General features: G+C 44.2%; 1 long non-coding RNA gene across 1 annotated transcript; it reads right to left on the bottom strand.

Annotated features, from left to right (window-relative positions):
* Positions 1-1,318: 1,318 nt before the first annotated feature.
* Positions 1,319-17,364, bottom strand: LOC111923244 (uncharacterized). Its single transcript, XR_002860974.2, has 3 exons — positions 12,626-17,364; positions 10,761-10,809; positions 1,319-1,616 (listed from the first exon to the last, which is right to left on the bottom strand). It is a non-coding gene; the product is annotated as an uncharacterized LOC111923244 (long non-coding RNA).
* Positions 17,365-23,847: the final 6,483 nt, after the last annotated feature.

Raw genomic sequence — 23,847 nt, 5'->3', positions numbered from 1 at the left:
CAAACAATTTCTCTGGGACCAGGTGTCTCAAGGCAGGGAATGCTGCTTCCATCCACTGGTTAAGGGACAGGAAGGACAGGGGTGAAGCTACTGAAAGATTTTCCCTATATAAACTATTTACCTAAATTCCCCAAGGGGATAGGAGAGCACAAAGTGAAGCAAGAAGCACTCAGAAAAACTTTTACTGCCTTTGTATCTACAAGGAGAGAGCTCTTGCAGATTCTTTCCAATGTGAGCTTTCTAACCAGACCTCTTCAAATCCCATGCTGGGCATCCATGTGTTACTGCCTGTCTACACAAGCCAGAATTGCCTTAGTAGTGGGAATGAAATGAGAAACTCAGTTCCTAAGGAGCAGGTCCATAGGGCAAAGACTTGGGTTGCTGCCTGAGGAAGAGTTGGCAGCAGCCACCACAGCTGTGGGAAGAGGTTACCTCCCTGGAGGTGGTACAACTGTAAGTCCTGCTGTGTGGTAAGTGAGATCAGAGATCTGAGCTGGCTGGAAAATTTTTTTTTTCCCTTTTTTTCCTCTTTTTTTTTCTCCTTTCAGCTGGGTGGGTTTTCAGCCAGACCAGTTCCCTGAGCCAGTTTGTGGTGCAGCTGCATGCTGACTTGTGATGGCATGATATGACTACAGCACAAAAATAGACTGAAGGCACAGACGGGAGAGACTCTTTCAACAATGCTCAGCAGATGCAGCCTGAATGACCTCTGAGGCTCCTCCTCCTTCTTGTTAACAGCTAACAAAAGCTCTGTTAGGCAATGTCTTCAGCAATCCTGAGGCTTTGCACTGGGGAAGGTCTGCTCTTCTTCCTGCATCTGTCTTCACATGCCAGCTTCCCCTCCACATTGAATTAGAGCAAGAGGAGCAGATGTGGTAAGGAAGACAAACAAGAGGATGGATTCTGAAAAGGTGGTTGAGACCCACAGTTGTAACCTCCTGCTGCCAAAATGCATCCCTGAATAGCGGGGATCGAGGACTGATCTATGTGGGGAGGCCCAGCTTTGCAAACTGGGTGTCTGGGCAGCATGCAGGAGAAAAAACATAAAATAAAGGTTCACACAGAGATGTTGAAAAGCAGCATCAGAACCAAACTGCTGCAAGTTGTATTTTTTTATCTCAATAGTGCAAAGAAGAAGCAACTTGAGTTGCTGTGGGTGAGTGGCATCAGGCTGAAGAACAGATCCAGGTGGGGTCAGATATTTGTAAAGATCTTTGTGAAGGGCTGTGTGTCCATCTGTGCTTGCTTCCATCTGTGCATGCTGTCCTGGATCCACTGGAAGAAAACTGAGAAATACTAATAAATTATGTGAGAAAGTTTATTTATTTGGTCTGAGAGGCTGGTTTCCTCACAAGCAACATGTTTTACAGGAATCTTTTTTGAGCCCTAAGCTGAAGGACATTTTCAGCAAGCTTTCTTGTGCATTTCCCAGTGCACAGCTGACATGAACAGACATGGCACGTCACAGCCTGGAACGATTTCCAGTCTCAGTGCAGGTCAGCAGCTATGCCATGTCTGCAGAGAAATTCAGCACATTTCTGGTTTAACCCAGTTAATCAGATCAGCTTCTTAAAATGATTTTTTTTCAGCACTCCAGGAAAAGACGTCTACTTCAGCTGAAAGAATAAGAGACACTTCTCTCAAAATACTGACCATAATGTGTATACTTACTGAGAAACTTCATGTAGGAGTTGTAAACCAAACAAATCAAAATCAGTGCTTCAGGAAAACATAGCCTCAGAACAGAAAAGGCTTATTTCAAGGTCATTACCCAAAATCAGTGTTGACTGTATGAGAAAAAAATCATTGTTTATTATTGTTATTGTTAAATCATATTTAGGAATATGCCGAAGAATGTGAAGCTTTCTTCAGTTCTGTGAAGAAACATATTTACTTTTCTGATTATTGTTAATAGAATTGTGCTTTGAAAAACTAATTAATAGTGGTTCCTTCCACTTGATTATTTCTTAAACCCACATACCCTTAAGGAATATTGAAAGTCTTGGCCTTTTGGGGGGCTTTGCCTCGGAGCCATTACTCTGCAACATCTTACTACTAGATTATATCACATTTGAAGTGGAGGCAACTCTGCTTATTTCAAAGTGCTTTTTAATAAGATTGAAAAAAATAACTGTGCTATGGGCAATACCTACATAGTAGTTATTATTTGGATATGGAGAGTAGTTAAATAGGATATGGAGACTGCAAAGGAATATCTCTGAATTCAACATTTTCTTGGATCCAATCAGGACTGAAATAATTTGGATCTGGCTAATAGATAACTAACACAGATAAATTGCAAATTCTGCCTGTACAGACTCGCCTGTGCCATGTCTCCTGTTATCTTGGAGATATTCTTTGACCCTGAAACTCCTCACTTAACTGCTTGTCTTTATGTCTTGAGGGCTTGATCTGCCGGAATCAGTGGGAGCTTTGCTCCCGATTATAGTGGGACATGTCTGGGCTCAGCCCAAGCATTGATGGAGTTGAAACTGCAGCTTTTCTTCTGCCTCCTCATCTACACCTTTGGACTGCAGTTTAACTGAGCCACTTTCACCCAAACCCCTGGCTTCACCTCCTGCTGTGCTGCGTGCTACCACCTCTAGCTCCCTTCGGGATCACTGTATTTACTTGAGTCTATCTTATCTACTTTCACTCCAGGTAGGAACAGCTATGGTTTGGATCATCTAACCCATTCATCTACTCTGCCTTCAACAGAGGCCATAAGCAGATTTGCATCAATCAGTTACTGCAGTCTCCAACTATTTTCAGCTCAGAGGATTTCCTGAACCTGCTGTAGTTTGCGTGTGGCATGGACCCTTCCAAACTCTTGAGCAGGCGTGTAAGTTCCTTGCATCCTCACAGGGTGCTTTGGAAAGGACCACCTCAGCAGGTCCACTGCCTTCTGCATGACAAACTCCTTCCTTCTGTTTGCTTGGAACTTGGCTCCTACCAGCTTTGTGAGCTGGTCCCCCATTGTCCTGGAGACACAACCAACACTCTGTCCCTATCCACTCTCTCTGTGTCATTAATGATATCCCTGTACTTTGTCCCACATCTCATATATTTTCCAGCTTTAGAAGTCCTATTCCCCTGCACTGTTCCTTGTACAGAAGTTGTGTCACACCTTTGCTCACCCTGTAACTATTTGTGAATCTTCTCCATCTTTTCTCTATCCCTTACAGGGGCCCAGAGCTGCACTGAGCATTCAAAGTGCAGATACAAGATGGATTATACAGCAGCACAATGATCTTTCTACTTTATTGGTTTTTCCTTCTCTAGTAAACCCAAACATTTAGTTGTTCTTTGACTGTTGCAGAGCAATGATTTTTTATTTTCAACAAAATGTCTACAGTAGCTCAACTGAGGCTTCCCTCTCAAGTTGCAGCAGTAAGCATGGAAAACATTTATATGTGAAGATCAAGTTGCTTCTCCTTAAATGCATTCATGGCTTTACACATGCCTAGACTGAATTTTATTTGCCATTATTTGGGTTGGTCATTCTCTCTCTTAATATCTTCCTGAGGATTTCACCATCTGCCGTTGTATTCCCTACCAATAACTTTGTATTTGTACTTTGTAAGTTTTGGATCTCCCTGCCAAACTCATCTTGCATTTCTCTGCTCTGGCTTTCCCCTCCTGCTCACATCTCTGCCTTTTCCTTGCTTTCACCTCTCAAAGACTCACAATATCCTTCAGATTTCTTCACTAGGACCCGTCATCCTTCACATTCATCGTCTGCAGCCTACACCACCCAGAAAAGCCATACTCTTTTTATTTGTACTTTCTACTTTGCCATGTGGTTGAAATCATGTAAGAGTTGTACCAAACCTCCACTGTCTGAAGGGTGACTGTCCCTGATGCAAGGGGGAGAGAGAGAGAGAGAGGACAGGATGCCTCTGCCAGGCAAATGAAGCAATATTTAGGAATTTCCAAAATTACTCATGATGCCATTTTAATTTTTTTAAATCTATAGAAAATAAAGTTGTGGGTTTTGTTAACAGGAAAAAGAGGATTTATTAGCCTTTTTTGACCCCAGTGGTAAGCCAAAGTTTGGATTGTTTCAAAACCTAGCTGTTTATTTACAAAGAACAGGCACTGATTTCTTTGCTTTACATGAGGAAACACTTTGCTTGCAGCTCCAAGCTCTTTTCCAGTGAGTGCTGCCTGCAGTCTGTTCTACCCAGAAACACCCAACAAGGCACTTTGCCAGCACAGCTCGGCTCCCTCAGAAGACTTGTGTCATGTGCCTGCCATTTGGATGGTGGATCCTATTGTTCCAGATAGTTTATTCCATAAAGGAAGTTAGTGGTTCCCTGTTGCCTAATGAGAATGAATAGGGCTGCAATACCTTTTGTTTCCAACAAGCTTCGGCATGATTTATGATGGAAGGAACTTCATAAGGAGCCAGTGGTCTTCCAGTTGTGTTGATTTTTCAAGAAGAAATACTCTGTCTGAAAACTCTCATTTTTTTTTCCCACTACTTTCTTTTACCAGAAAAGCGCAGTTCAGGCATGCAGTTTCATACCATAGACATCTCAGCTCTCTGGAAGTCCTAGCAAAGACAAGCCTTACTGTAACAACAGCATGGAAATCCACTACTGTGTGCAATGTTAGCCAGGCTCAAGACTTTCAGAGATTAACCTCCTGGCCAAGCTTCCCTGTTGAAAAGGTAAAAGTAGTATATTGCATCTTTTCTCATTTTCAAGGGTTTGTAGGTAGACTGACTCTAATGAAAAGGTTAGGGAGACAAAGAATTAATTTGGAAATCTGAGTTTGCTTTAATGACATTCAGAATTTGCTACATCTTTTTTTGCACTATATAAAAAACTTCCAATAGGTCTGTGAAATTCCAAAAAATGCACGTGGCAACAACTGACTTCAGCTCCTGGCTCCAAACCTTTGCTTCTTCTCCATATTGGAACATCTCTTGGTCTTTTCCAGTGATTTTTCTCATGGTAATGGTCTGATTTTTCCTCCCCCCATTCAGACTGGTCCATACTACATTTTGAAGCACATCTCTGAACACCTGAGCTGATGTAGGTCTGAGCAAACCTCCTGTAGCCTGTTCACATTTTGATTATGTTGCCCAACACCACTGCTTGTAGCCACACTCCAACACAGCCCTACAGACCAGGCAGGCACTTCCACTGCAATTCCCAATTTCTGTATGGTGTAACCCAACTCATGGCACAGCGGGAGGGGTAATCCCCTCTGTAATCCAGGGAATTTTTGTTCAGTGCCCAGGCTTTTTCTGAGCTATCTGCTAGGAAGACATGCTCTCTGCTCTGCTTCAGAGGAAACAGCAGACAGGGCTTTCTAACAGCAACCTCCTGCTGCGTATTCCCCACTGTAGAGGACACAAATGCTTTTTCCCAAGAGACGGTGCCACTTTTCTTGTTGTGGATGCTGCTTCTCACACTCCACTTTACGAGAGGACATATTTTCAGCTTAAGGTGTGTGTAAAAAGCAAAACCAAAGAAATTCTCCAGTTTTGTGAGTGATGTTACAGTATGCTACCTTCCATGGCAGCACAGCAGCTTCCTCACTCTGGTGCATGTCAGCACAAGGGTAAAACACCCATGGGCAGCTTGGTGGGCTGTTACAGGCACCTGAGAGCTTTCTCTTGACTGTAACTTTGGTAATTACTCCTTCTTAGGTTTCTCTTCACTTGCAGTGCCTCAAAGAGCAATTGTCTGTCCAGGGAGAGTGTATCCCAGGCTGCCTAAGACAGAGATGTTGTGAAAGTATGGTGCATGGGACCCTTTTCCATGTAAGAACCCAACAGTGAGACCTGGGCAGCTTACTGCATATATCTGATGCATAAGCTCACTGTTAACACACCCTAAGACAGTGTTTGATGTGTCAGACAGGATCTTCTGTGCAGCTGGAGATGAGTACACAGAGCCTTGCTAAATCCCCAAAGGCCCACGAGCTTCTCTCAATGGTTCTTCAGCCCCTCTGTTGCTAGGCCCAGGCTGATGGGAATAGGAGAGAATGGGAGGTGTTGCCTACAGAAATGCACTCTTTCTGCAGAAGCTGTTTCTGTCTGCCATCCCCACTGTCTTGCAGCTCTTTGACCCTTGTGGTCCAAGAGCCTCCAGGTACAACTCAGACCTGACTGGTAAAATCTTTTCTTTAAGGTTTTGTAACAATGAAGAGACACCACACTACAAAAGAAAAACACCAATTTGAACCAGTACAGGCCAAGGAGTTATGATGAAACAACTCCTTTTATTGGATAATTTTCACAGTCCTTGCTGCAAATATGAAAATGCAGCATAGTTTGTAATGTGTTAAGTTTGTACTACAATATACTTTGTAAGAAACTAATGATCTTGCCTCTCAGATGCAATTAATTGAAATTCCCAATGGAATATATTATATAAATAGTTGCAGTTTCAAAAAAGCCAAGTGTTAATACCTTATACAAATATTTTTCATTGCATTAGCTAGTTAACCCTTAATCCAATAATAAACCTTTAGTTGTTCAACTCTGAGAAAATTTTTTTGGTATCAAAAAGCTGAAAAAATTCAGTATTTGTGAGAGGAGAAGTAGTTCTTCTTTGATAAATTCAGACTCCACTAATGATTAGCTCTTGGTATGTAATAAATTACACCTTGTCCCAAGAGGAGTTTTTGCAAAATTTGGCTTTGCATAAGTAATGCTTGAAGTCACTTGCAACATTATATCCATAAATAGCAACTCTTAGGTCAAACTGCCACATATATGTTTAAATTCAATCAGACAAATCTGCTGCAGTTTGAGCAGCATCTCAACCCAAAGCAGAGGCCAGGAGCCCATGGTAGAGGGTGAGAGGGGTGAAGGACTACATCAAGCACTCAGGTAAACAAAATGCTTGTTAATCTTTGCCCTTGGCGTGCAGCAAGCATGAGGGAGCGAGCTCTCATCTGGAAGAGTATTCGGAGAGAAGTAGCAAACATGCTATAAATTAACACCCTTGTTGACTTAATGAAAACCTTCCTGCCTTAACAACCTGCCAGACAGGGGTATGATTGATCTGTCTTCCCAGCAGTGCTCCCCACCACAGAGGAAACCTGTGTGTGCTGGGAAGGATGGCTGGAAATGAGCAGTGAGAGCAGCTGTCCCAGCCAAAGATGGGCCATGTGCCCAGCAGTCTCCACAGCACTGGGTTTGCTGGGCGCTGCACCTGCGTGTGTGCTGCCACCACGGGAGATCTGCCACCAGCAAGGACATAGCTGAGACTTATTAAAAGGAACTGTGGTTTAAACAAATCATAAACGGCCTCAATGCACTGTGGTTCAGCTGGACTCAGCTTGCTCTTTACCTCTGAAGCTTCTGGCTACCAGGAGCCCCACTACAGATGTGGCTCCTTTCATGTGGTGTCCTGCCAGGCTGGGTCACAAGAGTGCTACGGAGAGCACGGGTCTACTCCAGTGTCTGCCAGCAGGCCCTCCTCTGCCTCTCCATGGGAGACACCAGTCCCTCTTCTTTATTATAAGGAATTCTGTGCAGTGAATTGCTAAACCATCCAGCATCTAAGCCATCTGGGAGACAATTATAAAGGCAATTGTTCTGTCACCTTTCTCTTGCCTCTTCTGTGGATCTGTGTGTATAATCCTTCCAAGCGCTTCGGGCTAGAAAATTGTTTTGTTATCAATGATAATCAATGACAAGGTTGCTAAAAATGAGTGTCTTACTCTTGTCATTTTATATGTATTTTTGAGGGATGCTGAGACGTTGGGGATGACATGCAGTGGGATCAAATTAGGAGGCACATGGAGGGTTTGTGTTTCCTTTAATAGTGGTCTAAATCTGCCCCGGTTAATTGGTTAATCCTAACAAATATTTGTCAGCAGCTTGGCTTGTAGGAGGGAACTGTGAGGAACAGTCCCAAGCATGGCTTTACTGTCAAGAGGAGCTATTTCATATGCAGGCCTTCTGACGTGGCAAAGAGTACAGGACACCTCAGACTGAGGAAAGTGAGGAGTAGCGAGAGGAGGCTCATCTGGCTGATGTGCCCTACAGTAGATTGCAACCAGGACCTTGTCTTTGCATGGGATTTTATACTGCAAATAGCTATTCCATGTTTGGTCTTTGTTGAGAAAAGAAGACCATTTTAAATAGCACATCCCAGGCAGCAATTTCTAGGGCCAAGAGCTGGGTACATTGGGTGCTACTTCTGGCAGAGGTGAAGGACAGGTTGGGTAGCAGAGGCATGAATAAACTTGCATGTAGGAGCTGGCCTTTTGGGAGCTGCTTTAAAGCATTTTGTTAACACACATTCCTTTCTCCCTTATACCTCTCTGGCCTTTAAACAGCAGATTTCAGCACACACAGCTTCTGCTTCTGGACTTGTATATTTAGAGCAAATGAATTTTCTGCTGTAGTTTTGCAGTCTCTCTGGGTTGATAATTTCTGCTGTTGCAAGTGTTGCTCCCCACCCTCTCCACTGTGCCCATGGGGCACTGGCCCTTGTTCCCCATGACCAACTGCACAGAGAGGGACAGTCCTGGGGTGGGACCCACACCAAGGAGGGTGTTTCATGGAGATCTGTTGAGGCAGAAGAGAGGAACCAACAGTAAGGTGCACTGGTGTTCTACTATGATAGAATTATTTCTGGTAGCATGGAGTTATATTATTAAATGGAGAATGCATAGCAGAAATTTCAGACATGAACCTTGTTTTGGTGTCCCTGATGTGAATGGCTGTGCAAGGGCTTCTTTGTGTAAGAGAGACTGCAAATGAAGGAGCAGAATACTCAAGGCAAGAGAGGTCTTGGTAAATGTATGAAAAGGAAGCAGCTGATGCAGCATTTCCTCTCTTGAGCAAGGGGCAGCTCAGCTCTCAAGGCAGCTTAACTCAGTGTGGGTCCCAGAGCCAATATGAGCAGAGGTGCTGGTACTGGGAGAGCCCAGGTGGGATCAGAGGCAGGTGCTTCCACCAGTGTACCCCCTCATACCTCTTTGTCTGGTTTCCCTCCCCTCCAAGAAAAATACTGTTTGAAATTTGGTTCATCATTTTTGGAGTAGGGAGAATTTGTTTACCAAGCGCTGGTTTAGCTCAATTTTCCTGTGTTTTTGCATGGTGCTCTTGCACCAGGGCTATTTATAATGACAGTGTTAAATCTGAGGTCTGGCACTGTGCTGGCTATGATTGCTGGCAGAAGGTCTGCCCTCTAATTCCACTTCTGCTCTTGCATCTCTTTCTCCCACTCAGTTCAGGATAAAATGTTCCCATTCTTTTCATGGCTTGGTTTTACACCCTGGTTAAAGAAGAAAAATAAGTGTGATATGTAATTGTGCTTGCTTGGTCTTCATCAGATGTGACCTTATACATGAGGAAAGTATTTTCTACTCTCTAAAAAAACAAAAAATATAAAAGGAAAAGCAAGTTGGAGCTATACCAATCTAGAGGTAGAAGCTACCAGGAAGATAAAATGTCATCCTAACACAGCAGGACTGAGCCACAGGACAAGTCCAGAAGCAGCTTTTCAGCAGTGTGGCCCTGCCGAGTTGCTGCTGTGGCTGCTGCCACTGGGGGGTTGGGTTTTTTAATTGCATCACTTGAAACGTGGCCATGAGCATGATCTGAAGAGAAAGGCAGGCAGAGGAGAGCAGTGGGCAGCTCTCCCATCAGGCTGCCTCCCCCACTGCATTGACACAGCTGTGTGTAAACACCTCATTCCTCCTGTGCTTTTTCAGAGAAACCTCTGCCTTTGGCTAGTGAACAGCCAAAGCACTTCTCATGGCTTTCTCTGTTCCCAAGGATGGAGGCCCTTCAGACCTTTAATAGGATCTTCACTGTACAAATCCAAATATCTTTCAAGCCTTTCTCTGTTGAAATGATACACCAGATGTCCATGTTAGAGCCATGAGGATTTGGCATTTGCAGATAGGCAGGAGGAACCACAGTGAAAGGAACCATTTTCTCAGTAACAGACTCTGTTGAGGGCTATGTTTATGTTGTGCTCTCACATTTCAGACCAGTACAGAGTGCCATACATGGCACCAAAATACATAGGGTGGTGTATTTTTCAGTAGATTCCACCTCTGTAGACTTTCCTGATTTCTGGCTCAGCTGACAGAAGTGCTCAGGTCCAGACCAAGCCTTGTTTCTCTGGTAGGTTTCTCCCATGTTGCTGCCAATCAAGGGTGCCCATGAGGTTTTGACTGGGAGGTGCAACCACTGCTGCAAGATGGAGGGTAAACTGCAATGCCTCCAGATATATTTTCTCTTTAGGCTTCTGCTTGTTAAACTGGTGGCTAGCTGGTGTACACCAGGAGCTCTCAAATCCTCCTCCTGTCCAACACAGCGTTACCTCCCCCATCCTCACCAGGCTGGCACTGCCTGGCATCTCACCAGTGTGAACTGCATTGGCAGAACACCCATAACAAAGTTAATATTTAGGCATCACTTGTAGTATTGCTTGGCTTAATCCTTAATTGTATGAACAGGGAGACATCAGTGACATCAGGGAGTGTAAGAGTCTCCCCTTACGCTTCAGTAAGGAAGTTTCCAATGCAAACAGTAATAACATGACAGGTGATTTTTCAATGGCTCTTTTACAAAACAAAGAAGAGAAGGAGAATTTGCCTTTGAAGATATAAAATTGCCCATCTGAGTGGGTGCACAGCAGTGACAGAATCACACCAGCAGCACCAGGTGTGTGCTTGGATGGCTGCTCCAGCTGCATTCCCTGCAATGGGCTGAGCTCCCAAATCTTATGTCTGGAGGAAGTAATGGAAAATTCTGTGTAAGAAAGTACATAACTTACCTGAGACCATACTCTGCAGAGACATCTTACCTTTCTTCACATTCCTTTTCTGAATAGGAAAATAAAAAAAAAGGAAGTTATTTGTCTGGAATATTTTGATGAATGCTATTTGTGAATATTTTCAACTATTTTTTTTTTCTGTTACAGAAGCCTAGAAGACCGTTGTGTCCTATTTGTGGGGTGCTTGCCGTCAGACATAGACACATCTGTGGAATTTTCCTGTCTTGTAGATTATTTCTCTTCCCCTGCTGTGTCAGAAATTAGCCTGCCTGGCTGAAGCTAAGCATTTTGAAACAACAATCAAGTTTTTACACCTGTGCTTTTGGTTTTTTTTTAATTTGGGTCACCTCTCCCCCTAGTTAATACACAAAAGACTTCTCCAGTTAGCCCAACTGACTTATATCTTAGCCACTTCTGTTGATTACTCTGGCAGTCACTGCAGCTGCGAGGAAGTGATTCACAAGTTTTAAAGGAAAAATGAGTCTGCCCTCTAGCTGCTGAGCGCACCCTCGTTCCCGTTTCCTTGGCTTTCCTAGAGCAGCCAGGACAGAAAGTCAGTTTTGCTCCTTCCCTCATGCTTCCAGAGCTCTGATGGTCCTTGTCCTGCCCAGGGGCTCCAGCTGCATTTGGTTCACATGGTTCCTCTGCATGGACACGATCACCTGGATGGCCATTAACTGTAAAGGATAGCTGTGTAACTTTTGCACAGCAAATCTGGCTCTCCAAGCCACAGGGCAGCAGTTTGTGGCATAATTTCACCTACATTGCCTTTGCCATGGTGAAGAACCCGTTCTTGAAGGGCAGGACAATGTCTCGCAGCCCTCAGGGTCTGGTGATGTGTAGCACCCAAGGTCAGAACCTGGGTTTAAACCATGTATAAGATAAGGCCCACACTGATGAGGGGAGAAATTATTTTAGGGGTGTCAGCATAGCTCAATGATTTTTGGCTGTGGTAAAGCCTAGCACTGGCCTTCCATAAAAGAAAATTATTTCTCCAGTGGTCTGAAAGAAATAAATGGTACATCATTTCAGAAATGTTGAAAGAGTTGCTTTGAGTGTTTTGGTTTGGTTTCTTTTTCCTAGAAAATCAAAGAATTTCTTGCAGAAAAGACTTTCAAGTACTTTCAAGAGGAACTGTTCTGTTTTCAAGCATTTGAAGTGAAAACCAAGAAAAAAATATTTAGGGAAGCGGCTACTTTTTTAATGCTGCCTCTGCCTAATGCAAATGCCAGAGATTATAGGGGTCAGCTCCAGCTCCTTTCTTTGTCCAGAGTAACTTGGACAGCCATTGCCCTGATTTAGTGATGATAAAGTTCTTCCTTTCACAGAGCAAATGCATGCTCTGTGTCCTCTGACAGGCATCCTGCCTGGAGCTGGGCTTGTCCCGAGGGACTGTGACAGGGACACCCTTGAGGGGAGTCCACTGACCTGTTCTGCAGACACCATCTCACTTTGCTGGCAGCACGCTGGGGCTGGCTGGGGCACTCGGGCATATAATTAACACAGGGGTTAGGCCAGCCTGTTGAGAAGGGAGCAAAACTGATGAAATTACCTCTTTTGAAGGCAAAACTTTGCTCTTAACCAAAACTTCCTGTTTCCTGGAGAAATGGCCTAACTGAAAGCCTATGGTAGAACACCTTTACTCTGAAGGAAAATGGCTGTAGGGCACTCAAAAAACTGCTGCTGAGCTGAACAATAAAATCCTCCCTGACCCTTGTAAGAAGTTAGGAAGAGGGAAAGAGGAAGACCACTTTAAACATATCTGGTTTATTGGTTTTTTTCCTTGGAAAACTAGAATTTTAACTAACATGAACACTGTGGTGATTGTCCACCATCACTGAATGGCTGAAAGTAAAATGTACAACCTTCTTTCTGCCAGATACTTGGTTAAGGTCGTGGGCCAGGGGGGTAAGGTGAGCAGCCAAATGGGCGTGGGCTCCGTGAAGGCTTTGAACATGGCAGAGAACAGGAGAGTGCTGTAAACACAGGCCGAGGAGGTGGGAATTTCCCGGGGGTCTGAGGGTGCAGGGAGGGGCCGCTGACAGGCGGCTCTTGGCCGGGGCCGGGCTGCAGAGGTGCCGGGGCTGTGCTCTTCAAGAGCGAGCTTGAGGTGTACGGAGCAGCTGGCAGAGGCGACGTGACTGTAAATCACGTTTAAAAGGAATTTTCCACTTGGGAAGCCACTAGGTGGCATGTGAGGTGCGGCAAAAAGCAAGCGCAGGAGGAGGCAGAGCAGGCTCCTCAGAGGTCAGCAAGGCCGGAGGCGCCATTGCCGGCTCAGGCACTGGGAAACAAGAGCCAGCGTGTTCCAGAAATGTATTCTAACATATATCAGCTGTCTAGGTGTTGTTGTCTGTTCTAATTATTTTGTTGGCATTTTGTTTGATTGTGGTTTCTTTACGTTTTATTTGTTTGTTGGGGGGATTTTGAATGTTTTCTTTGGTGGGTTTTTTGTTTTGTTTTTGTTTATTTTTCTTTAAAAAGGAAATTAAAATATGGCATGCAATATTTTAGCAGGTGGGAAGCAGCTCACGGTTCTCCACAGGTACCTCCTGAAGTACAAACCAGGAGGGATGTAGCCATCTACCCCCCTGGCAGGCTGTATCTGAGCCTTCACAGCAGTTACCAGTTACCTCCTGCTGTCTTTTCAGCTCTAAACAGTATTATTTTACACAGACTTTCACCGACTAGGCTTTTATCTATGGCCAGATATAATTTTTAAAGGTCACTGAGGAGTCACTATCACTCTATACTATTGCAGTGTTGGAGCTGTTATCCAGCTCTGTTGTTTCTTTCTTGTAGTGAACCATTTGGTAATTTTCTTGTGGTTTTTTTCCTCTGGTGTGTGTTTGTTTTTAATGTTCAAATTGAACAAGCTCAAATAAAGATCCCATGCAAACCCAGATGACTAGTCAAAGCTACTTATTTGTAGCGATGGGTCACAAATGCTTCTTTGTTTCAATAGGTAAAAGCATCTTCTACAATGTGCTTTTGATATGGTCCTCCAGTGATTTTTTCCACTTAAATAATGCCACAGAGGTCTCTTAAATTCTTCCAATGCATTGTTGGCATACACCAGTTTGGAAATAACCCTCTGAATGCTGGTCCTCTGGATTGCCTGATCATGGCACAGAATGATATTTTCTATGAGCTAAACAGCTTGTAGGAATAATTCAATTTGGAACAGAAAACTTAGTGAATGAACCAATTGAATGGTATGCTAAAATATATGAAAAATAAAGGGAACTTCTACAAAAAATGTGGAAATGTAAATAGCCCTGTCTATACACAGGAATATACAGGTTCTACCTAGTAATGAGTCCTGGTTTCTAAGAAGAGAGAGGTAGAGAAGTGTTTTGAAAGGCAAAGAGGCACCTTAGTTCCGCACTGGGAATCCTTTGTACAACCACCACGAATCACCCATGAAAGCTGTAGGCTGGACATGTGAAACATGAGGGCTGGGACACATTCCTGCTCCATCACTTGCAAACAGAAGCCAGTCCCTAATTGGATTATGAATTACAGGGACTGATCATTAGCTCTGGAAATGGTCTCCTGCCTTCATTTTTCTGCCTCATCCAATATTTGAATAGTACGGGCTGGATGGTTTCCATCTGTGGCCTACACAGCTATCAAGGACCATCAAGACATCCATACTTCTGCTGCTTCAAGTCTTGAGAGGATTTGTAACTGAAGGAACAATTTAGAAGTTTTAAGAAAGACTTGCTGTTTTGACTACATTTGATTTTTCAACATAAACACCACTAAGGGCTTTTCAAAGCAAACTGATGACACCACTAAGGGCTTTTCAAAGCAAACCAATGTGTTTGCTTTTGTAATTTCAGCATTTGCTGTCAATACAACCTTCTTGGTGGCTCTCTGGTTCCTGTGGTATGTGGGCCTGTGTGGCTGTCTTTTGGCTCTGTTCAGAAGAATCTGTAGAACTGAGAGGAAGGATCAAGGCAATCCAGCCACTTTAAAAAAAGAAAACCAAACCCCAAACAAACAAGTTATTTAGTGATTTCTGACTGACTTCCTCCTTTTGCCTAAGTATTCAGGCTGTAACTCTTGGGCATTGGGGCTCTATATATTTCAGCTGGTTCAAAATAAGCAGCTCTGTTGTGTGGGAGCAGTGATGGACCTATACTGTGCTATTTGATTACCAGGAAGATATATTAAAAGGCTGAGGTAGCATTGGATTTACTGTGAAGGGAGATGGTGCCAAAGGAGCCCAAACTGCCAGTCTCCAAGAATTATTGATTCCTGCCCTCTGATTAGTTCAGGCATGTTGCCCTCTTCCTCCCTTCTGTAGAGTGCCTTGTCTTATTTCACTCTGCCAACAAGTGCTTTGCCAGGACCCAGCTTCTGCTCTGACCCTGTCAGATAATGAGCATGGCCTTGGCGTTTACATTCATGTAAATTAATGCACAAGCAAGAATTTAGTCTTAACTGCATTTGATTTTGACATGCTGATGCTGAATGCTGTAGCCACACAGGCACAGAGACCTTCTTGTAGCAGATCATGGAGAGGAAATCCCCATGAGGAACACCCAAATGGAGATGGTTTCAGCCCCACAGATGTCTGAAAAATCAGAAATGGTTCACCATTTACTTTAGAATGAACCAGATTCCTGAGGCTTTTGCTGTTGAGCAGAAAGGTCATGGAGGTCATTTGCTTCTCTAACAACCTCAAAGTAACCAGAGGCATTCTCTGGGCAGTGACAGACTAGGAATCAGTCCTTGTTCCTGCCTCGTTTCAGGCAGGAGCTCTGTACCCTCTTTCCCATACACAACAGGATGGGATAAGGCATTGCCAGCGGCTCCTGGGGGAAAACAGTTCCACCTGGTTTTAGTTTATTTGCCAGAAGCTCAAGCCTTGTTTTCCTGCAGCCTGGCTGTTCTCCCAGAAGTGGGGATGGTCTCTTTTGCTGGGAGAATAGGTTATATGTCTACAGCTCTGTAGCACTGTGGCCTTAGGCTGGTTGCCTGGACTGGTTCCTTCAAATTTTTGACATTTTTCATCTAATGGCGAGCTTAATCAGTTCTCAGTAATGTCATATTTCTGCTGAATACAGACAGCAAGCGAGAGGAACTGTCTAGTTGCTGTTAGGTGAAGTTGGAGAAACACAAAGTGGTCTAGAGGAGGGGTCCCATAAGGATGGATTATCATAAGGAAGGATACCACAAAGGATTGACCAGAGCCCCCCATCTGGGCTATGGCCATATCCCATCTGTCCTGTGCTGCAGGGTCTTGGCTACATGAACCGGGCTTCCAAAACCCCAGCATATATGAGCAGAGGGTTTTTATGCTGCTATTGCAACACCAGTTTTTCCAAGAATTTTAGCTGAACTCACCACTGTTCCACTCAGACTCCCTGGAAAAAGTTTATTCTGGCCTCACTTTGGGATAGTGCTTACTTCCTCATCAGAAACTGGTGTCCTGATCTAACCTCAGTGGTGCAAAGCACAGATAGGGAGGGGCTCTGATGTTTGGCCTCAGGGCAGATCAGCAATAAGGACACACCTGCAGCACTCTACCAGCAGGGATTTTATTTTTTTACAACTAAAACAACAATTCTTTTTCCCTAAAACTTTTCTAAATTGTTGTGTGAGGTAACTACACTCCTACACTCTCAGCCAAAACAGCTAGCTGGTAAAACTTTGTTAAGTAGAGGCTGATCCAGGGTTTGCACTTTGATATTGAAATCGGAATATTGCCTAGGACTGTGGGAAAAGAATGAAGTTCCTCAGGCAGTAGTAGGTTTTTAAAAGGCAGCTCATGATCATATTTAGTTTCCAGTTCAAAGCTTTTAGTGCATGTTCCTCACTAAAGGGTCAGCTTAGTTTTCCAACTGTGTTGGGCTATGTGGTACAAACCAGAGGCAGCTCACTTGCAGCACGTGTAGAAAGAATGTTCAGGTCTTATGGGTAGGAAGGACCCTAATTTATAGAAGAAAAATGAGATCAAAATTAAAAAAATACTTCGATGCATTAAAATTTTGCATGTTGAATGCTGAAATGTTTGGGATGTGAGCACTTTTAACATTGATGTATCTTAATTAGACCATGAAATAAAAATATTCTGTTCTGGCAGTGCCCAAACAGAACTTTTAGCTTTATCCAAATGGATGTTTATATTTTTTTCCTATTAAATGTCACTGAAACAATTCTGTTTCCTGGGGTATCTGGGTTTCAACACAACTGTGTTTACTTATGGACACCATTCTGTTTGAAAATTTTCTGCTGTTTTTAGCTATGACTATTGGCTAATATAGAATCAGTTAACTTGTTTACTTTTTACATTTGCTCTAAGAAATTACTCAACAACATTATTTTAATAAAAGCTGCACCACTGCATGTATATTTGAAACCTGGACAGAAACATCTTACACATCTCTTCTGGCATGAAGACTGGACAGCCTTGAGAGGTTTTGCCCTTTCTCAGTTCCCAGACATCTATTAGTACATGCAATGCAAAATTTTACTGTAAAATTTAGGAGATTCAAGTTGCAATGTATCAATGAAAGGGCAGCAGTAAGGAGGAAAAGGAGGAAAAGGAGGAAAAGGAGGAAAAGGAGGAAAAGGAGGAAAAGGAGGAAAAGGAGGAAAAGGAGGAAAAGGAGGAAAACGAGGAAAAGGAAAAAAGTCAGTTCCAGATCCTCTGACTGGTCCTGAGTTCCTCTGCCAAAATGTGGTGCACACACTGCCCTGTATTTTCAGTTTCCTTTATCATGAGATGGAAGGACTGGACAGATACCAGAAAACCTTGTAGACTCCCTGATTGTCACTAGAGGACACAAAATGATTCACACAAACATGTCTCAGTGGTGTGATAGAAAAAAAGAGAGTTTTATTTTTCTGACCCTAGTATTTATAGATTCTTGACAATGACCAGGGATTGGATAATTAAGTAACCACTTTCCCAATCACACTGGTCATGTGAAACGTCCATCAAAAGACATTTCTTAGAAGGAATGTATAAACATTTATGTTTATAGTTGCTTTTCTAGGAAAGTGTCTAAAACTATGAAAAACAAAATCAGAAAGCTTTTTTTTTCAGGGCGACACCTGACTGCACAGAAGGACAGAAAATGGAAATAGTCTTCAAGTCCTGACACTGTATCAATATACAAGGTGAATGAAGGAAAGACTCTTCTGAGTAACTGTTCTGGAACTGCACATGCAAGAAATGACAGAAGCAAAAACATTTTTCCACTTGGGAATGTTATTCTTTTAGAGAGCCTTGTTTTCCTCCTACGATGATATGGTGACAACCTATTATAAACATGAACAGCACAATGAGTAGTATGTCCTAGTTAGAGGGTCAGGAACAAAGCTCCTTAAGTCATAGAGAGAAGTGTCTTTTCGAATCCATTTATACCATCTTAGTGCAATGACTAGATTTGCTGAAAAAAATTTCAAGGGTTTTCATTCCATTTTTGTTTTTTTGTATAATTATTACTATTTTTTTTCCCCTTTGAAGTTGAAGTTGATAGCAAAGGTAGCAATCATAGAGCATAATTATTACAGTTGATTCTGGTTTAAGATTCTTGAAACCAAAGCTTTTATGTGCTGCAAATCAAGGGCACTCTGGTGAGTGCTTTCTTGGCTTCCAGAGAGTGGTCACCAGTGACAGTTAAAGATCTCATCTATTATTTATCAGCTTTATCATATTTTGAATTTTGTAGACAGTGGAGTAATAAAACACCTCTGCATGGAAGTGATTCAACATCACAGGGATTGATCCAGTAGTAACCTGGTCAGCATGCAGGTAGAGAAGATGGAGACTGGAAGCTTTATGGAAGATGTGGTTTGCCAGATGCTGGAATTTCTTTATTGATAACATCTTTCATTTTTTAAAAACCTGTAACATTCATCCATGTTGAAAACCAGAAAAGGCACTTTCATTGCCCATTTCTGCAGGTTGTGGTGCTCAAGCATATGCCAGACACTACCGTTATTACCAGAAGTGCTACACCAGCTTGGAAAAATGATCTTTCTAGGACTGATGCTAGGTTAAATTTCCATGGAAAAGCCTGTCTGCTTCCCTGCCACTCCAGAAAATCCCATTTGTGGAAGCAGATGCTTCCTACCAACCTGACACCCAGTGCCTGATGTCCTGCACCAGGAGGTCTGGTCCATGGCAGACCCCATAGGAAGGGTGCTCAGACTCTGTAAAATGTAATTTAAAATCCTGTTTATTAGAGTGCCTTGGTTTCAACGACAATAGTTTTCCTCCTAGTGTATGGTACAGTGTTGTGCTGTGGTATATGGTGAAGTGTTGTGCTTCAGATTTAGTGTGAGAATGATGTTGGTAACACTGATGTTTTGTGTTGCTCAGTAGTGTTGACCCGAAGGCAAGGACTTTTTGGTATCTCATGGTCTGCCAATGAACAGGTGCACAAGAGCTGGGAGGGAGTGTGGCCAGGACAGGGGACCTGAACTGGCCAAAGGGATGGATATTCCTTTGGGATATCATAGAACATCATGTCCTGTTAATAAATTGTGAGAGTTGGCCAGGAGCCACTGATGACTTCTTGGGGTGGTGAGCAATTATTTTTGACATCACTTCTTTTTCTGGGACTTTATTCCTCTCTTTTCTTGTCTTTGTTCTCTGTCTTTTTATTACTACTGTTGTTATCATTAAATTTTACTTTATTTTAATTGTTAAACTGTTCTTATCTCACTAGTTTTACCTTTTTCTGATTCTCCTATCATTCCACCAGTGTGAAGGGGGGACAAAGGGTGAAGTGGAGCAAGCACCTGCATGGTACCTTAGTTGCCATCTGGGGTTAAATCCTGATATGGAGAAAACACTATAAAAATCTTACATCCCTTCAGACAGCAGGAGCCCCGAGCTGTGCACCCACATGCAGCACATCGTGCAGACCCCTCCACACAGGGTATTACACCAGTTGGGTGATTTGAACTGTTACAGGATTTTCTTACAAGATAGCCACTCTGCTCCTCATTTCTACTGTGTCAAACAGTAGGGATGTTCACATCACAACTTTGTGCTGCACTTTTGGACAAAGACGAGACCATGCTGGTGGTGTAATTGCTTTTGCCAAGTGGCAGATGCCCAGACTTCTGCATTACAACTGATGGTGCAATTTGTCCTGAGGCTGCAGGGTGCTCCAGTGTGCACACAGGCTAAGCGCTCTATGGGTCACAAGGTCTTCTGAGCTTGGTGCTCCCCCAGTCAGGATCTCTGCAAGGATGCTTCCCTGCACTCTGATCTCTTACAGAAGCTGTCCTGGCTGGCAGTGCTGCACATGGGGGCTCCCGAGGGGCACCTGCAGCATCTCTGTGGCTTGCAGACCTGCTCCATGCAGCACACGTTATGTGCCAGTTATCCTGCAGGCACACAGCAGGCTGCCAGCAATGGGAATTATGGCTCAGGCATATGGACTAATCCACTGCCTCTTGTTGAGATCACTGTCTTCTCAGCACATCTTTCAGCAAACATTGCTAGGGAGGTTTAAGACACTTGTAAAAGCCCTTTAGCAGGCGAAAACTGAACCTCAGTTCAGTGTTGTCTAACTCCTGCATGTTGTCACTAGGCAGATGTTCTTTAAACAATGTTACACTTAATTGACACGAATGACCTGAGTGTCTTTGTGCACCAGCTGATTCATGCTGGCATATTTATTATTCTGTAGCTGTTGTAGAAAAATAGGGTCCTGATCTGCTGTCACCCCACCCAACTCTGTCATTGCTCAGGCCTCTCCCAAGGAAGTGAAAGAGGCTACCAAACCAGAAGAGCAGCCCGCCTGCTCCTCAGGGATGCACTGGTGCAAGCACGCACAGGGTGTGCTCAGGCTGAGCCCTCCTGCTGATGACCAACATTTCAGCAGTGACAACAGACCATGGTAGAGACATGGCAGGGCTAAGGCAGTGAATTCCCTGAGTACCTGATGGATGCTGCAGAGTTTTTCTTGTCCTTTCAGTGCAAGTTGGGTAGAAGATGGCAGTGTGGAAGGAGACATTGAGAAGTCCACAGGGACCCCAACCTATAGTGGGGGTGGAGGGTGGCAGCAGGGGCTGCCAGGACCACCCTGGGGCACTGTGTTTGATGCACTGGAACTTGCAAAACACAGATGCCTCAGCTCAGTGCTCCACAATGTCGCTTACTTGCAGAAAGCACCATTGTCCTTCCTTGATCAGTGCTCTCATTTGGACAGGGTAATTTTACTTTTCTCACTCTGAAAGAAATACCTTTGAACAAAGTTGCCTTAACCTCCACAGAGGGCTATTACAACTTACTCAGGCATGCCTGGAGTGTGCAGTGGGGCTGCTCAAGCTTCAAAAATTAGATTATAAATCTGGAGGAATGTGTTCTTGAGGCGTGAGTCACCTTAACTGTGACATATTCATTTGGACTGTTTCTGCTTAAAATAGAAACTCTGAGAATCATACAACAGCGGGAGGTGACAAGGGACGGACAAAAGCCTCCAAGCACTTCATCCCAAGGGAAACACAGCAGAGGATGTGCCCAGCTCCAGCAGCAAGGAGCTGTATCCATGTATCTTGCAGGTGCAGCTGGGTGGGCTCCTACCCCAGGTGCATGGCACAGCATAGAAGGAAGTGCTCAAGTGTCACAGAAACCTGTGCTGATGTGACTTGAAATTAGACTCTCTTTTGGACTGCCCCTCATATCTGCCAGGTGAAACCTTTTGGCTGTGGCGCTTGCAGCCGGAGTGGGGCTCTGGTGTGGGATCAGGGAGCTTCTCAAGTGCTCCCACTACAGTGCCCAGAGCTTCTGCCTCCAGCCCTGACACTTGGCCAGAGCACAGCTGGCATGGGCTGACCTGTCCCTGTGCCCTGCAGCAGGGCTCAGTGCCACAGCCTGGCCCTGGTGTGCAGTGAGGCGGTGAGGGTACATTGGTGTGCAGGCTGTCCCCCAGATGGGATCCCAGACCCTGACACAGCCAACAGCAGTGAGCACCGCCTTGGGGTGCCTGAGGAGGAGCAGCCTCTCCTGGGGGTTAGACAAGCCTGACCTGACAGTGTGTTCGGGGAGACTTTGCAGCAGTGGTGAAGGTCCCACAGCCAGTCATTGCCCTTGCAAACGGTAGAACAAAACAACCTGGAACCCTGTCATTGTCTTTGTCCACAGTTGAATCAGGGCCTGAGGTGAGGGGAAGGGCAAAGCACCAGTTTGACAGCTCTTTTTAGTCAATGAGTAAGCAAGGTCTGACAACAGCCAGCTGACCATCCTGTCATTGCTAGCAGTGTCTCCTGATTTACAAGTCCCCAGTTTGACTTCAGCAGAGGATTGGGCACTTGTGTAATGCAGCTCTGCTGTTATACAACTAACTTCAGCCACAGGTTTTCTGGTTTCACTTGTGATTCATATAATGCAGGAGCTGAAATGTTCTCAGTGGCTCCTCCCAAACCGAAGTCACATTGCATTATTTAGGTAAAGGTTCAAAGTACTCAGACCCTTGAGCAGCAACAGGCCCATCAAATGAATTGACAGCAGTTAATATTTACAGAACCAAAGCTAACAGAAAACTAGTAAAGTCTGTGAGATGATCTGAGCAACAACTCCAAAACCAGAAGTAAAACCTTCCAGATTAAAAGGACAGCAAAAGACTTGTCAGTGTCTGACAATGAGTTTTGCTTCTTTCCCTAGTACATCCTCTTGCACAACACTGCATGTACAGCTTAGACTGAAAGCTTCTGACCCTAAATCAAGCTTTACATCACATGCCTCAATGAAAGAACTTGTAATAGGCTAATCCCAAAGGTATCTGGTTCATGGAACGCTTTCCTGGAATTTGTGCAACAACGAAATATTGCAGGCTGGTGCTTCCTAAGCTGCCTTATGGTCTTTAGGGCATGGGTCCATGGGCAAATGTGTTTTAGGATACAATTCCCATTTGCAGACTGATAACTTAGTGCAGTGGCATGTAATTGAATTTTTGTGGCTTGCAATTTAGGACTCTTAGAACTATACCAGGCAAGAAAAAGTTGCAGAAACAGGGACACAGAGAGGAGAACAGACATGGCCTCCCCTCAAGCTGTTAAGCTGTAATATGTGTTTTTGACCTGCAGTCCAGGGAAGGTCTCTCCTGAAGTTGTTCCCATGCTGCATCCTGGTGTCAAAGCCCATGAGATATCACTGGACATTTTGTACCTTCTGCTTAGCAGCCCCAGCATAAATCCAGCTGGAGAGCGGGACAATGGTCCCATTTTTTGGGACAAGGACTCCATTTGATTTAGCTCACCTCTGGAAACCATCCTCACATACAGAGCATTCCCCATGCCAGGCATCTAACCTGGTACTTGCCCCAAAGTTACAGCTCAGACCAAGAGTCTACAAAATTGGGGGGGGAGGGGGCGGGGGGGGGGGGTGGTATGGGGGAGTGGTCTTCAGTACATCACATTTTTCATCCCAGATGCTCTTCTAACTGCAGGCTTGTTTATGGAGCCAGAGTTAAACTGGGACTAGATGCGGATTGGGGATGAGTCTCCTTGCACTCTGTCAGGAGAAAAGTGCCCAGGACAAGAGGCAGGGAGAGAGTAACTGAGGAGGACACACCACAGGAGAGGTGCAGAGGTGTCCAGTCATGCCCAAAGTGACGCTGATCTAAAGGGGACCTCAGAATTCTACCTGTGGCCACAGAGCTCAGGTGTAATCCCTGGACAGAGGAAGGTTTAGTGCAGGCTGGTTGTTGTGGTGCTGGGGCTGCCTGGTGCAGGCCTCTCTTGATAGTCTTGGGGTCCTGTGGTCCCAGAAGAACTGGGAAACAAGAAATTCTACTCAGAAGCCTCCCATAACCACACCATAACCACACAAGTTAATCCTCCACTCCCCTCCTCCCTGCATCTGCAGGGGCTGACCTCTTTCTCTCATCGTATGACAAATCATTCTGCAGAATTAATTTGATTGATATTTAAAACAGAAACTTTCAACCTCCAGCCCATTAAATCCCACTGGTACAAGGTAAGTAGCCAAAAAATGTGAAGCCTGTTATCAGAAGGCTTAAATTTGTCACAGGGAGATCCCATATCTGTAGGGGGAAATATCTGGGCCCATAAATATAATATAGTCCACAGCCTTCCAGATGTGTGTTTGCCT

The sequence above is a fragment of the Cyanistes caeruleus genome, chromosome 4 (assembly GCF_971803275.1).
Source record: "Cyanistes caeruleus chromosome 4, bCyaCae1.hap1.1, whole genome shotgun sequence".
NCBI classification, from domain to species: Eukaryota; Metazoa; Chordata; class Aves; order Passeriformes; family Paridae; genus Cyanistes; species Cyanistes caeruleus.
Note: the sequence above shows the minus strand (reverse complement) of the source record. Positions and strands in the feature narration are given on the sequence as shown.